Genomic DNA, 13,734 nt, shown 5'->3' with positions numbered 1-13,734 from the left:
GGAGTCTACTTAGAACATGCGGGTGATGAGACATCCTATAAACTTCTAAAGAAAAACAAAATCAGACTTCTCAACAGCCACACAGGAAGCTTAAAGACAATGGAGAAGAGCCTTTAGAATTATGACGAAAAATTATTACCAATCCTGAAAAGTCGTCTACATTATTTTGATTTTTAAAAAGACAGCATCAGTTCATAGCTTTATGATTACGTGTATTCCTAACCACTCTCCACCCTGAAAAGTAATCTCATGGGAACAACGTCTCTGTCGTATTTTTAATGTTATAATCATAGTAATGTGTTACATGTTAAGACTTGAATGACTGGTTGCCTTAGAAAGTTCTGAGGTCTTCCTTGAGCAGCCCTGCCCCCCTCGTACCTGCCTCCCAAGAAGAGTTTTTTCTCCTTTGCAGAACTCCAATGTCTTTTATTTTGTATCATGATTAATTGTCTCCTCATTGGAGTATGAGGGTCACAAGCTCAGCTTAATCGTCTTGCTACACCCAATTGCCGGCACAGGACCTTGAACCTGGTAGGTGCTGAAGAGCTCTGTGTTCAATGTTTCTACATCTTGAGTAATCTTATACCTTTGGAAATCTTTCTAAAAACTTTTCCAGTATTTCAGACTCCCTCCCCAACACCATTCCTACTTCAAAGTAAAAAAAAGGAAAAGTTCTTGTAAAACCGTAATTTGCTGCATAGGAAACAAAAATTCATGTTGAAATCATGAGGTCCAGTCACACTTCATCCCCTGAGAATATTTGCCTTCTTTCACGTAAGTATCAATCATTAAGAGAAATAACTATTTATTACACTCGATTCATTATTCATTGCTCATAAACATTTGAATTGAATCACTCCAGATGAGATTTGGTAATAAAAACTGCAGTACGGACTCTCGCTTTCTATTGGAATACTTGATTTCAGAACTTCTTAGAGCTTCAAGTATACCTTTTTCTCTAAATTGTACAATGAATGACTCCAGTTTATCCTTTACACTGGTGACCATCCATTCCTTGGAAATGGAAAGCAATATCGATTTAGCTCCTCTAGAAGCCGTCAGCTGCATGACTGGTAGTTGCTTTTTCCTATTTCTTTTTATAAAACCATAATCTTTTTCTTTTTTTTTGCGGTACGTGGGCCTCTCACTGTTGTGGCCTCTCCCGTTGAGGAGCACAGGCTCCGGACGCGCAGGCTCAGCGGCCATGGCTCACGGGCCCAGCCGCTCCGCGGCATGTGGGATCTTCCCGGACCGGGGCACGAACCCGTGTCCCCTGCAACGGCAGGCAGACTCCCAACCACTGCGCCACCAGGGCAGCCCTGAAAGCAGAATCTTATCATGTGTGAGTGCGCTGGTGGAAGTATAAATCAGTTCAACGTGAAATATGTACATTTATATACATTTGACCCCAAAATTCTACTCTTACGACTTTATGCTACAGAGAAAAGCATGCACAAACTTAAATGATTGCATAGGTACAGTTTTTAAAAAGTCACAGCAATAGTTATAACAGCCAAAAAAGCAGAAACAACCCATAAACCAGTACTGAGTATGCTTAACTAAACTGCATTGTATCTATGTGATGAAATGCTATATAGCCACTAAAAATACTCCTGTCAGAAAACAACATAGGAAAATGAAAATAGGTGAAAAAGTGTTACAAAAGACAGAAAGAAGGAAGGAAGGAAGAAAGAAAAAAGAAAGACGGAAGGAAGGAAGGAAGGAGAAAGAAAGAAAGAACGGGAGAAAGAGAGGTCGAAATAAGGAAAGAAGGGAGAAGGGAGGAAGAACAGAAAGACCTGGAAATCTGTATATCAAAATATTTCTGTGGTCTTTTCCTGAGTGAGGGTGCAGGTGATTTTTATTTTCTTATATGTGTTTTTCTGCTTTTCCAAGATTTTAGACGAAAACAAGCTTTTAAAAATTCAAGCAACGTATTTTAATAAATAAAATGTCAAAGCAACAAGAGCAAGCCCTAATGTAAACTCTGGACTTTGGAAGATAAAGATGTGTCAATGCAGGTTCATCAGAGGATGTTAATAACGGGAGAGGCTATACCTGTGTGGGGAGTTTGGGGTATATGGGAACTCTTGTACCTTCTGCTCAATTTTGCTGCGAATGTAAAACTGCTCTAAAAATGAAAGTCTATTAAAATGAATGGAAATAAATAAATAAATAGAAAAGACTAAAGGGGGAAAAGTCAAAGCTTTAGTATTGTGTTGGGCAAACTAATAGATCTAGTAACTAATCTCCAGGTTTTGTTAATCACTTCTCTAATGCTTCTCTCTTCTTATTCATCTACTCCCTAAATTGCATCTTTTTTAAAATATTAGTAGTGTTATCAAAGTCCAGAATATTCAGTCTTGAATAAAACCATGTCCTATCAACAGTCTAGTCTATGTCAAATAGCACCAAGATCAGTGTAGTTCCTTGGACAGTTTTCCCTGGCACATGAAGGGATGACCAGGCCTGCATATTGTTTCAGCAGTCTCCAGGGTTTCTGTGATTTCCTGTGGGCAAATAACAGCATAAATGAGATAACTACAGATATGGCCCAAGAATACGCAGAAGTGATTGCATGGGACAACTGGAATCTAGGAAACAAACATTTCTCTAAATGAGAATCTAAAGGAAACATAATACACAATTCTGCCCAGCCTTAAGACAAATGTTATAAAATTATGAGGAGCATATTAGCTCCTAGACCACAGCTCCATTCCAAAAAGGTCTTTACTTTGCATGTGCACAAATAAAGCAAAATTAGAATGGTTTTCCTGGAACTCAGGGATGATCGACCTTAATGTAAATCAAGTCTCTCCCTCTAGGAGGCAGATGATTGTTTACATATTTTAAGTGACAATTGTTTTCAGTTTTCAGTGTCTACTCCGGCTGTTCCCTGTATTAATATAACTCACCTTCCTACATATCAAAACCAATTACTTTTCTCTTTCCTTAATGCCATCCCAAGGCTCTGGTCTATGTATTTGGCACTAGACTACAAAGAGAAGTCAACACAAATGCTGCCCCTGGGAAGCCCACACTTCTTTTGGGGAGAGAGATACAACTATATATATAATTAACTATAATAAAAATAAGGTTGAGAAAAATAGAGGTACAAGCTAAAGACAGAATTAATGGTCATGACACAAACTAAGAACATAAGAGTTATAAATTAATTTTCTGCTAGCCATTAGCATCTACATGCCATCTGCTATGACTGCTTTCGAAAATCCACATATACACTTTGAATTTTCCATCAGGCCTATGTATTTCCTGTTCGAAACTAGATAATTTCATTTTTAAAATCACAATTAGATTTTTTATAGAACTTGATAAGCTGATTATAAAATGTATGTGGATAATGATGTGATACCTTTTAAAAACTGCTTCCTGATTGTTTAAAGTTTCTGTGATAGGTCTTGACTAGAATATACACGACTGTGCAAAAAAAAATGTCTTTGTATTCTTATTCAAATTGCTTCTGAGAAGCAAAATTCCTTAAATAGATTATGGAAGATAATAAAGGTACTTCTTTTTCTTGTAAAAAATATGTATACGGAATAGTAAACATAGAATAGTCTAAACAAGGGGGGGATGGGAGTGAGGGCAAAACAGGTGAAGGGAATTAAGAGATATAACCCTCCAGTTATAAAATAAATAAGTCACAGGGATATAATATACAGCATAAGGAATATGATCAATAATATTGTAATAACTTAGTATGGGGATAGACGGTTGCTAGACTTATTGTGGTGATCATCTCACAATGTATGCAAATATCAAATCACTATGTAGTACACCTGAAACTAACATAATATTGTATATCAACTATATTTCCAAATTAAAAAAATGTTTAAATAAATAAAAACTATGATCATATATGAGAAAAAAAGAAACTATGAATACATCTACTCAATAAGTTATAGTCACATAAAAGAAAAAAAGCATAAACAATTTAAGAAGAGAAATAAAAGGGAGAGTGGGTATACCCTCTTAGATAGCAATATATATTATAAAGATACAGAAATTAAAATAGTACTCAGGGGCTTCCCTGGTGGCACAGTGGTTAAGAATCCGTCTGCCAATGCAGGGGACATGGGTTTGAGCCCTGGTCTGGGAAGATCCCACATGCCGCGGAGCAACTAAGCCCGTGTGCCACAACTACTGAGCCCGTGCTCTAGAGCCTGTGAGCCACAACTACTGAGCCCATGTGCCACAACTACTGAAGCCCGCACGCCTGGAGCCCATGCGCCACAGCAAGAGAAGCCACTGCAATGAGAAGCCCCTGCTCGCCGCAACCAGAGAAAGCCCACGCACAGCAACGAAGACCCAAGGCAGCCAAGAATAAAATTAATTAATTAATTAATTAATTATTTTTAAAAAATAGTATTCAGGAACAATCAACAAAATGGTATCTGAAGCACACCCATGCATATGTGGAAATCTGATATAAGCTACAGGTGGCATATCAAATGAGGAGGAAATGGATGAATCATTTAATGAACATGGTTAGTACCACCGGTAATCCACATGGAAACGAGAATGAATTTGGCTTTCCCTCCTCTCCTCCCCCCAACTAATAAAATGTTCATGTCACAGAGTTGTTACTATATTATGTGGTTGTTAAAAAGAATGAAGTACATTCGTATGTAAAACTATGAAAAGATCTACAGGCTGTAAAGTAAAAAGAGCAAGTTACAGAAAAAACATCTCTACAGCACAGTCCTATATACGTGTGCTCGGGTGCAGGGGAGGACAAACCTGAAGCCCCCAGTACACATCTGTATATGAATACACATTTGTAGAAAAAGGGTGTAGACGTATATACAACAAATTGCTACCTCTGTTACTATGAGGAGTCAAGTTAGTGCTGGCTTGGTTGTACATGGGAGCCATTACCCTTTATTCCAGACTTCCATAATTGCTTAATTTAAAAATATATAATACTATGAAACAGTCACTTGGAAAAGCTTGTAAAAATTATAAATTACTAAAGAAGTATGTAATTATTTAGTAAATTAATCTGTTCAGAGAGCTTTTATGAAAAGTCTTTTAGCTGCTAGTATCGGGCTGTCACGTGGTTCGCAAAATGTGGTCTGAGAACTCTGAAAGCTCTCTGATGCCCTTTCAAGGGAGCCATGAGGTCAAAACAATTTTTTAAATACACTGATATGTTACTTGCCTTTTTTGCTCTCATTCTCTCATGAGTTTACGGTGAATTTTCCAGAGGAAGAGGAGGGTCATGAGGTTAGTGAGACAGAAGAGGTTAGGTGTAATGGCAAGATTTTTTCACTATGTAGCTTTATTTTATTTTTATTTTTTAACTATATGAATATGTACCTCTTAAAATTATACCTTAGAAGGTAATATAGGTAAATACTTGTATAATCTTGAGATGGAAGGCATTTCTGAACATGTCACAAAATCCAAAGCCATAAAGAAAAGAAATGATAAATTTGACCATAAAGTCAACAATTCTGTCTAGAAGGAAAAAAAATCCACAAGATTAAAATACAAATGACGCATGGGAAAAAAATTTGCAACATATGGAGTGTGATAAACAGTGATTCTTTCAAAACAATAGAAAAAATGATGAGCACGCCATAGAAAAAATAGGCCAAGGCCATGATCAGGCAATCACAAATGAAAAAGATATAAATGCTCCCTAAATATATGAAGATATGTTCTGTCTCAGCACTAATCAAAGAAATGAAGATAAAATTAATAATAACTTACCTTTTTTAGACATTCAGATTGCAAAGATTAACTAGAATAATGGCAAAGACGCAGGGAAATTGGTATTCACATATAACATCAGTAGGAATGTAATAGAAATTATTTCTGAAGGGCAGTGTGGCGATCCGTTTAAAGATATTAATTGTGCAACCCTTGATCTAAGAATTCCACTTCAAAAATTTAATCTAAGTCCACAGAGATAAATGAAATGCAGCAAAAAAATCATAAGTCAGATTACTAATTTCTGCCACATCCAACCTTCCTTTATCCTTTTACTAATAGAATCTCCACTTGCCTAAGTTTTAGGATACATGACTACTCCACTGAAGAGGACATTTCCCAGCTGACCTTGAAGTTTCCTGTGGCCCTGTAACAACATAATGGAAGTAAATGGTCGGTTTCTGTGTTACCTGATGAAAATTGCCGGTTCTTCTTTTTTTCCCAAGTGAAAACATGATGCTTGTGGGTCAGATCTAGCCATGCAGACAAGGACAACATTTTAAGGGATGGCAGAATAACAAGCTAGAAGGAATCTGCTGTCTTGAATGAGCACAGAGCAGTGGTACATGTTATACGAAAGAGAAATAAACTTGCTATTGTTTGAGCCACAGAAATTTTCACAGCATAACTTAGCTAATATGAGTTTAAATGTCTGTCAGTATAGTTTTTTCCCATAAATTTTGTTATAATGGAGTCATAGGCAGTCATTAAAAGTGGCTTTATAAATCTATAGATGTCTACATGTATTGTTGGGTTTCTTAGTCTGCTTGAGTTGCTATAACAGAATACCATAGACTGGATGGCTTATACAACAAAAATTTATTTCTCACAGTTCAGGAGGCTGGAAAGTCCAAGATCAAGGTTCTGGCCAATTAAGTTTCCAGTGAGAGCTCTCTTCCTTGCTTGCAGACGGCCACCTTGCTAGGTCTTCACATGGCCTTTCCTTGGTGTACATGCTCCAGGAAAGAGCGAAGGAGAAAGCAGGGTGGCATGCACTGCACTCTGCTCTCTCTTCTTATAAGCCTGCCAATTATATCAGATTAGGGCTCTACCCTTATAATCTTATTTAACCTTAATTTACTCCTGAAGACCCTATGTCCAAATACAGTCACATCTGGGTATAAGTCATCAACATGTGAATTTGAAGGGAGACACAAATCAGTCCATAGCATTGCATTTAAAAAAATTACTAAAATCATGTATATTGTGATTTCGATTATGTAAAATTACATATGTGTGGGTGTGTACGTAGAGAGTATGTTTACCTAGATAGAGTCTGAAAAGATGCTCCCCAGTAGCAATGAAGTCTGTAGGTGGCAATGACAGGCATCTTTGGGCTGCATGAAGAACAAACTGTAGAACAGAAAAGCAGGCATAACTAAAAGTAGTGGTTAATTATATCACCACCATAAAAGCAAACAAAAGCTATGTAACAAATTAAGATTTGTTTCAAATAAATAGAGTTAAAGGTTTTTTCAAAATAACCCAAAAGAATGACACTTTTCAGAAGTAGAAATCTGTACAATGCATTATACTATCAAGTGAAATATTTCTTGAAAAGTAGAAATTTCCTGTGCTACTGCTGTGCTTTATGTTGAGTTGTGCCAGGATAAATGTTTTAGAAATTTTTTCTTAAGAATAAACCAGGGCTTCCCTGGTGACGCAGTGGTTGAGAGTCCGCAGAGGACACGGGTTCGTGCCCTGGTCTGGGAAGATCCCACATGCCACGGAGCGGCTGGGCCCGTGAGCCATGGCCACTGAGCCTGCGCGTCCGGAGCCTGTGCTCCGCAACGGGAGAGGCCACAACAGTGAGAGGCCCGCGTACCGCAAAAAAAAAAAAAAAAAGTTTGACAAAAAAAGAATAAACCATGTCATCTTCAGAGTCCTTTCCATCTCCTGCTTTGGTCCAATCACTCATCTTTCACAATTTGCCCCTTCTTCACAGAGGGTCACAGATCTCCTCATTCTCCTTATAGCTCCTAATTACTACACTTTTCCTTTCTTCTCTTCTTATGTTACCTGCAGCAGTTGTTGCTTTTTCCCTTTATTCTGTTTGTTTTCCTTCATTTGTTCCTTTATTATCTTCCTTGTTCTCACCTTCTTTTCTTTTTCTTTTTCTTGGTCCTCTTATTGATCTACTCTTGATCTATTGAGTTTTTCATTGCTTTTTTCTTCTTTTCCCCCTCTGCAATCCTTAACCTCATAATAAAACCCAATACAGAAAAACAGACACATAGATCAATAGAACAGAAATAAAACCATGCACTTATGGTCAATTAATCTACGACAAAGGAGGCAGAAATATACCATGGAGAAAAGACAGTCTCTTCAATAAGTGGTGCTGAGAAAACTGGACACCTACATGTAAAACATGAAATTAGAACATTCTCTAACTCCATATACAAAATAAACTCAAAATGGATTAAAGACCTAAATGTAAGACCAGATACTATAAAACTATAAAACTCCTAGAGGAAAACATAGGCAGAACACTCTTTGACATAAATTTCAGCAATATATTTTGGATCCATCTCCTAGAGTAATGGAAATAAAAGCAAAAATAAACAGATGGGACCTAACTAAACTTAAAAGCTTTTGCACAGCAAAGGAAGCCATAAACAAAATGAAAAGACAACCTATGGAGTGGAAGAAAATATTTGCAAACGATGCGACTGACAAGGGATTAATTTCCAAAATATGCAAACAGCTCATACAGCTCAACATCCAAAAAAAAACCCAGTCACAAAATAGGCAGAAGACCTAAATAGACATTTCTCCAAAGAAGACATAGAGATGGCCAACAGGCACATGAAAAGATACTCAACATTGCTAATTATCAGAGAAATGCAAATCAAAACCACCATGAGGAATCACCTCACACTGGTCAGAATGGCCATCATCAAAGAGTCTACAAATAATAAATGCTGCAGAGGGTGTGGAGAAAAGGGAACCCTCTTACACTGTTGGTGGGAATGTAAATTGGTGCAGCCACTATGGAGAACAGTATGGAGGTTCCTTAGAAAACTAAATATTTATTTATTTATTTATTATCCTATGATCCAGCAACCCCACCCCTGGGCATATATGATGTCATTTATATGTGGAATCTAAAAAAAATTATACAGATGAACTTATTTACAAAACAGAAATAGCCTCCCAGACATAGAAAACAAACTTATGGTTACCAAAGGGGAAAGGGGGATGGGGGGCAGGGATAAATTAGGTGTTTGGGATTAACAGATACTTACTACTATATATAAAATAGATAACCAACAACAGCCTACTGTATAGCACAGGGAACTATACTCAATATCTTGTAATAACATAATGGAAAAGAATCTGAAAAAGAATATATATACACATATGTCTGTGTATGTATATATATATATATATATCTGAATTACTTTGCTGTACAGCTGAGACTAACACAACATTGTAAGTCAACTATATTTCAATTTTTTTTAAAAAAGTGCCTTCACAGAGCAGGCAGACTATTAAAATGTGGAGCTTCTGTCTTCCCCCGATAGTCCCAGAACAGTGTACTCAGGTATTGTTTCCAGTTCTTTTTTTAAAAAAAAATATTTATGTATTTATTTATTTGGCTGCACCAGGTCTTAGTGGCAGCACACAGGATCATCAATGCAGCATGCAAACTCTTAATTGCAGCATGTGGGATCTAGTTCCCTGACCAGGGATCAAACCCGGGCCCCCTGCACTGGGAGCACAGAGTCTTAGCTGGACCCCCAGGGAAGTCCCTGTTTCCAGTTCTTAAGCTGATTCACTCCAACTATTCAGAAAGGTAGTAAGTTGACTAGAGCCTCATGAGTGAATATTCAGTTTACAGCTCTGTGTTACACATGTCCTTCAAACAAGGGGATGAATATACCCCTTCTCCTATTACTCTCTAGCCTGTACCCAACTTCTTTTCTTCTGCAGGTAACATTCTGAAAACATGATTTATCTGGAAGAAAAATACCATTGGGGAGGGGAGGTGTTCAGGAAAATGGAAAATCACCTGCAAATATCTGTCCTGGACTTAACTTACTCTTTTCAGATGGCTCACAAGAGCAAAACATTTGAGGAAAGGGACCATAATCAAGGCAAATAGTTGGAAAGGAGCAGAGGATGAGAGGACTAAAGCAGGACTAAAGCAAGCTCTAGATTTTTGGCCTCCATGAAATATGTGAGATATTAAAGGAATACAGAAGAGAAGAAATGGTTCTTAGCCTCGAGGAATTGTAATCTAGTAGGAGAAATAACATGCCTTTTGTGTTGGGTGTCCACAAGACCACCCTCCGTTTCAGTGATTTGCTGGAAGGACTCACAAGATTCAGAAAGTTTCTATACTCCCAGTTACAGTTTATTACAGCAAAAGGATACAGCTTAGAATCAGCAAAGGGGAAAGGTGCATCGGCAAAGTCCAGGAGAAACCAGGAACCAGATTCCAAATGTCCTCTCCCAGTGGCATCCCACAAATAGCCTTAATTCTCCAATCAACTACATAATAACACGTGCAAAATGTTGCTAACCAGGGAAATTCACTCAAGCCCTGATATCCAGGATTTTAATTGGGGGTAAGTTGTGAAGCCACACAGCACCTGTGTGATTGATCTTAACTACTTAGTCTCCAGCCCCTCAGAGGTCAAACTGACACAGCATGGCCCAGGGCCTCACGTATGCAAAAACCATTGTTAGCCTTGTTAGTATCAGATCAAACTGACAGAGTGTGGCTCAAAACTTCAAGCTTACAAACACACTCTTATTAGGTAAGATAACAGTTCAGAGATCATCTCCCAGGAGTTATTCAAGGGTCAGTTCTTTCTGTGGAATATGTAGATGATTGTGTAACCCACCCTCACTGAGTTAACCCTTTACTGCATCACCAAGTAGTATGCAGACTATAAACTATTTTAATTAAAAAAAATTTATTTATTTTATTTTGGCCTCGCCTTGTGGCATCTTAGTTCTCCAACCAGGGATCGAACCCAGCCCTCAGCAGTGAGAGTGCAGAGTCCTAACCACTGGACTGCCAGGGAATTCCCTATAAACATTTAAAAAAAAATAACGGAATTTAACATTTTTCTGATAGCAGAAAACTTAATCTAGTCATATTCTCAGTTACTTTAGGTTTTGTTTCTATTTTGTTTTTGGTCATCATTTCAGATTTTAAGTCAGTCAATACAATATTCATTCTCCCTTCTATCTAGGGCCAATTTGAAGATCCGAGGCCGTAATAGGGCCATGGCATATGTGGGAGAGACACTGGGTCCTCGTGCATCCTTGGTTTACGGTGGCATACATAGAATGTGCCTTGCCTCCATTGGTTCTTGACTGCTGACATCTCTCCGGAAGCCACTGAGGTAATGCAGGACAGTCTTTGGTCCCTGCACACTGCATCCTCCTTGTCCTAGCAATGAAGCCTCAAGTCATCCAAGCCTTTGGACTACTACTGAAGGGACAAAAATCTTTACTTTGTTCCTTTAAAGCTATAGGAGATTGAGCGAAGGGGTAATCTCAAACTCTTCTTGTCCAGACCTGTGTCACAACCTCTGAGAGTTCTACTCAAAAATAATTTTGTTAAACTTCCTTGGAAGTTCAAGAATTTCCATCCATTGCTACCTTTTAAGGGGTGGGTGTGAGAAATCCTCACCAGCATCTAATGCTCTTGCTCTCCTTGCAGACTCCCTTCTCTTCCAGCACAGGCAACCTGTATCTTCTCTCTCAGAAATGGTGCTAGAAGTAGTGCTGGTGAAGTTTAGAAAATGACAAGCCATCCAATTAGGCTGAAGATTAGAATGGGTATGGGAAAGCAGTGAGGATCAGGCAGGAAGATCGAATGAGGCTATCAGGCAGGGATGAAATTGTGGAGAGCCTTGGATGCAGTGGGGAGCCATAGAAATTATAGAAAAAGAGAGGGCAATAGAGAGAGCTATAATTAAGGAAGAATAAGAGTGTGGATCTCTGTGAAATATTTTTGCAATACATTTGGGAGGACAATATATAGATAAGATAATTGGGATTAAAAAAACCTAGGGCTTCCCTGGTGGCGCTAGTGGTAGGGGGTCCGCCTGCCGATGCAGGGGACACGGGTTCATGCCCCGGTCCGGGAAGATCCCACATGCCGCGGAGCGGCTAGGCCCGTGAGCCATGGCCGCTGAGCCTGCGCGTCCGGAGCCTGTGCTCCGCAACGGGAGAGGCCACATCAGTGAGAGGCCCGCGTACCAAAAAAAAAAAAAACCTAAAACAATAAATTCATTTTCTGGACTTAAAAAAACCCAGAAGCCATATATATTTGAACAAAGTAAAACATGATTGTTTTAATTACATGAGACTAGGAAGTCTAAGAATATGGAAAATAGTTTTCTCTAAAACTAATTATCCATGATGATTTGAGAAACTGAACTAGAGGGTTGTATTAAATTGCATGGAATTCTCTCCAAACAAGCCTCCCCAATTTACCTCTTATTCTTTTCTTCTCCACTGCCATCATCTGAAGGAATACAAGGCACTTGTCTTTCAGTCTGCTTCAATCCTGTATACCACCTCTACAATGAATTATTAGCATATTAAGAGCATTACTTTTAATACAGAATTTGCTTTCCTACTATATGAAGATTTTCAAGGTACGGCTACAAAAACAGGGTACAGAGGGAAGGGCATTTCAAAACAAAGGGAAAAGCACGTGTAAAGCAGGGAAGAGTTAAAATTGCTGGAGCATAAAGTAGTGGGAGCTTCAGCTTGAGAGGTGTATGGGGATGAAATTTGGAGGGATAACGGGTGGGATAAGAAAATTGTTGCTCTAAAGCTGTTCCTGGACCATCCACATCAGAATCAGGAGATGCTGCTAAAATTGAATATGGGGAGGGGTCCAAGGATCAGCGTCTAAGTAAATTTGCCAGGTGATTCTTATGCAAACTAAGGTTTAAGAAACTACTACTATACAAAATAAATAGCCCTTGAATGTCATTAAGAAGGAAAACTTCACTCTGGAGGCCTATGGAAATTGGATTTAAGGATCTGTTTGGGAAAAAGGCTGCTAGGAGAGGAATAATTTGGGAAAGGTAAGGTCTCGAGGGAGAGCTAGGATGCCTGGAGTTGGCCCTTTGGCCTTTTTTTTTTTTTTTTTTTTTTTTTTTTTTTCGGTACGTGGGCCTCTCACTGTTGTGGCCTCTCCCGTTGCGGAGCACAGGCTCCGGACGCGCAGGCCCAGCGGCCATGGCTCAGGGGCCCAGCCGCTCCGCGGCATGTGGGATCTTCCCAGACCGGGGCACGAACCCGTGTCCCCTACATCGGCAGGCGGACTCTCAACCACTGCGCCACCAGGGAAGCCCCCTTTGGCCATTTTTAGAGTGAAAATATGTGTAACTTCTGATATAAGTGTGGGGTGGGGTTGGGGGGATGAAAAAGAATATTTTAGAATTATTTGGCTATCAGTATTGACATTTGTTTCTATTTCTTGTAATGATGCCATGTTTATGCAATAAAACACTTTCAAACAATCTTTATATATTAACTCCTTGGAAAATAAACCATTTTTATTCACTTAAAAAGCAAATCACTGACTTTAAAAATTAATTTCACCTTTTTCATTGGGGAAACCCTTTAAAAATTCCCGACTTGCAAGAGAACCTCCCCTCTTACTCTTCCTGCTCGCAACTCATCATAGAGATGAGTAAATTCAGGTGGCAAAATCCATGCCTCCTCCACAACATCTTTTCTACACAACATTTTCCCGTTTTTCAAAATTCTTTCCTTTGCTTTTCACTCTCTCCACTTCGTCATCCTTCTACCCTCCCACCATATTTATTCCTCCTACAGGACCCCTGTCTGCAGTAGTAAAATGAGTTTTTCGTAGCAGTTACTTAATTTACAATGTCCGGCAGACACAGTGAAGCCCCGCCCCGTAGGAGGAGCTAACACAGGCGGACCGAATTAGGTGGTCGATCGTTAACAAATGAACCCTTAATCTTTTTAGAGGAGCTAAACACACACAAAGGC

Source organism: Grampus griseus (assembly GCF_964374135.1).
Source record: "Grampus griseus genome assembly, chromosome: 9".
NCBI lineage: Eukaryota > Metazoa > Chordata > Mammalia > Artiodactyla > Delphinidae > Grampus > Grampus griseus.
Note: the sequence above shows the minus strand (reverse complement) of the source record.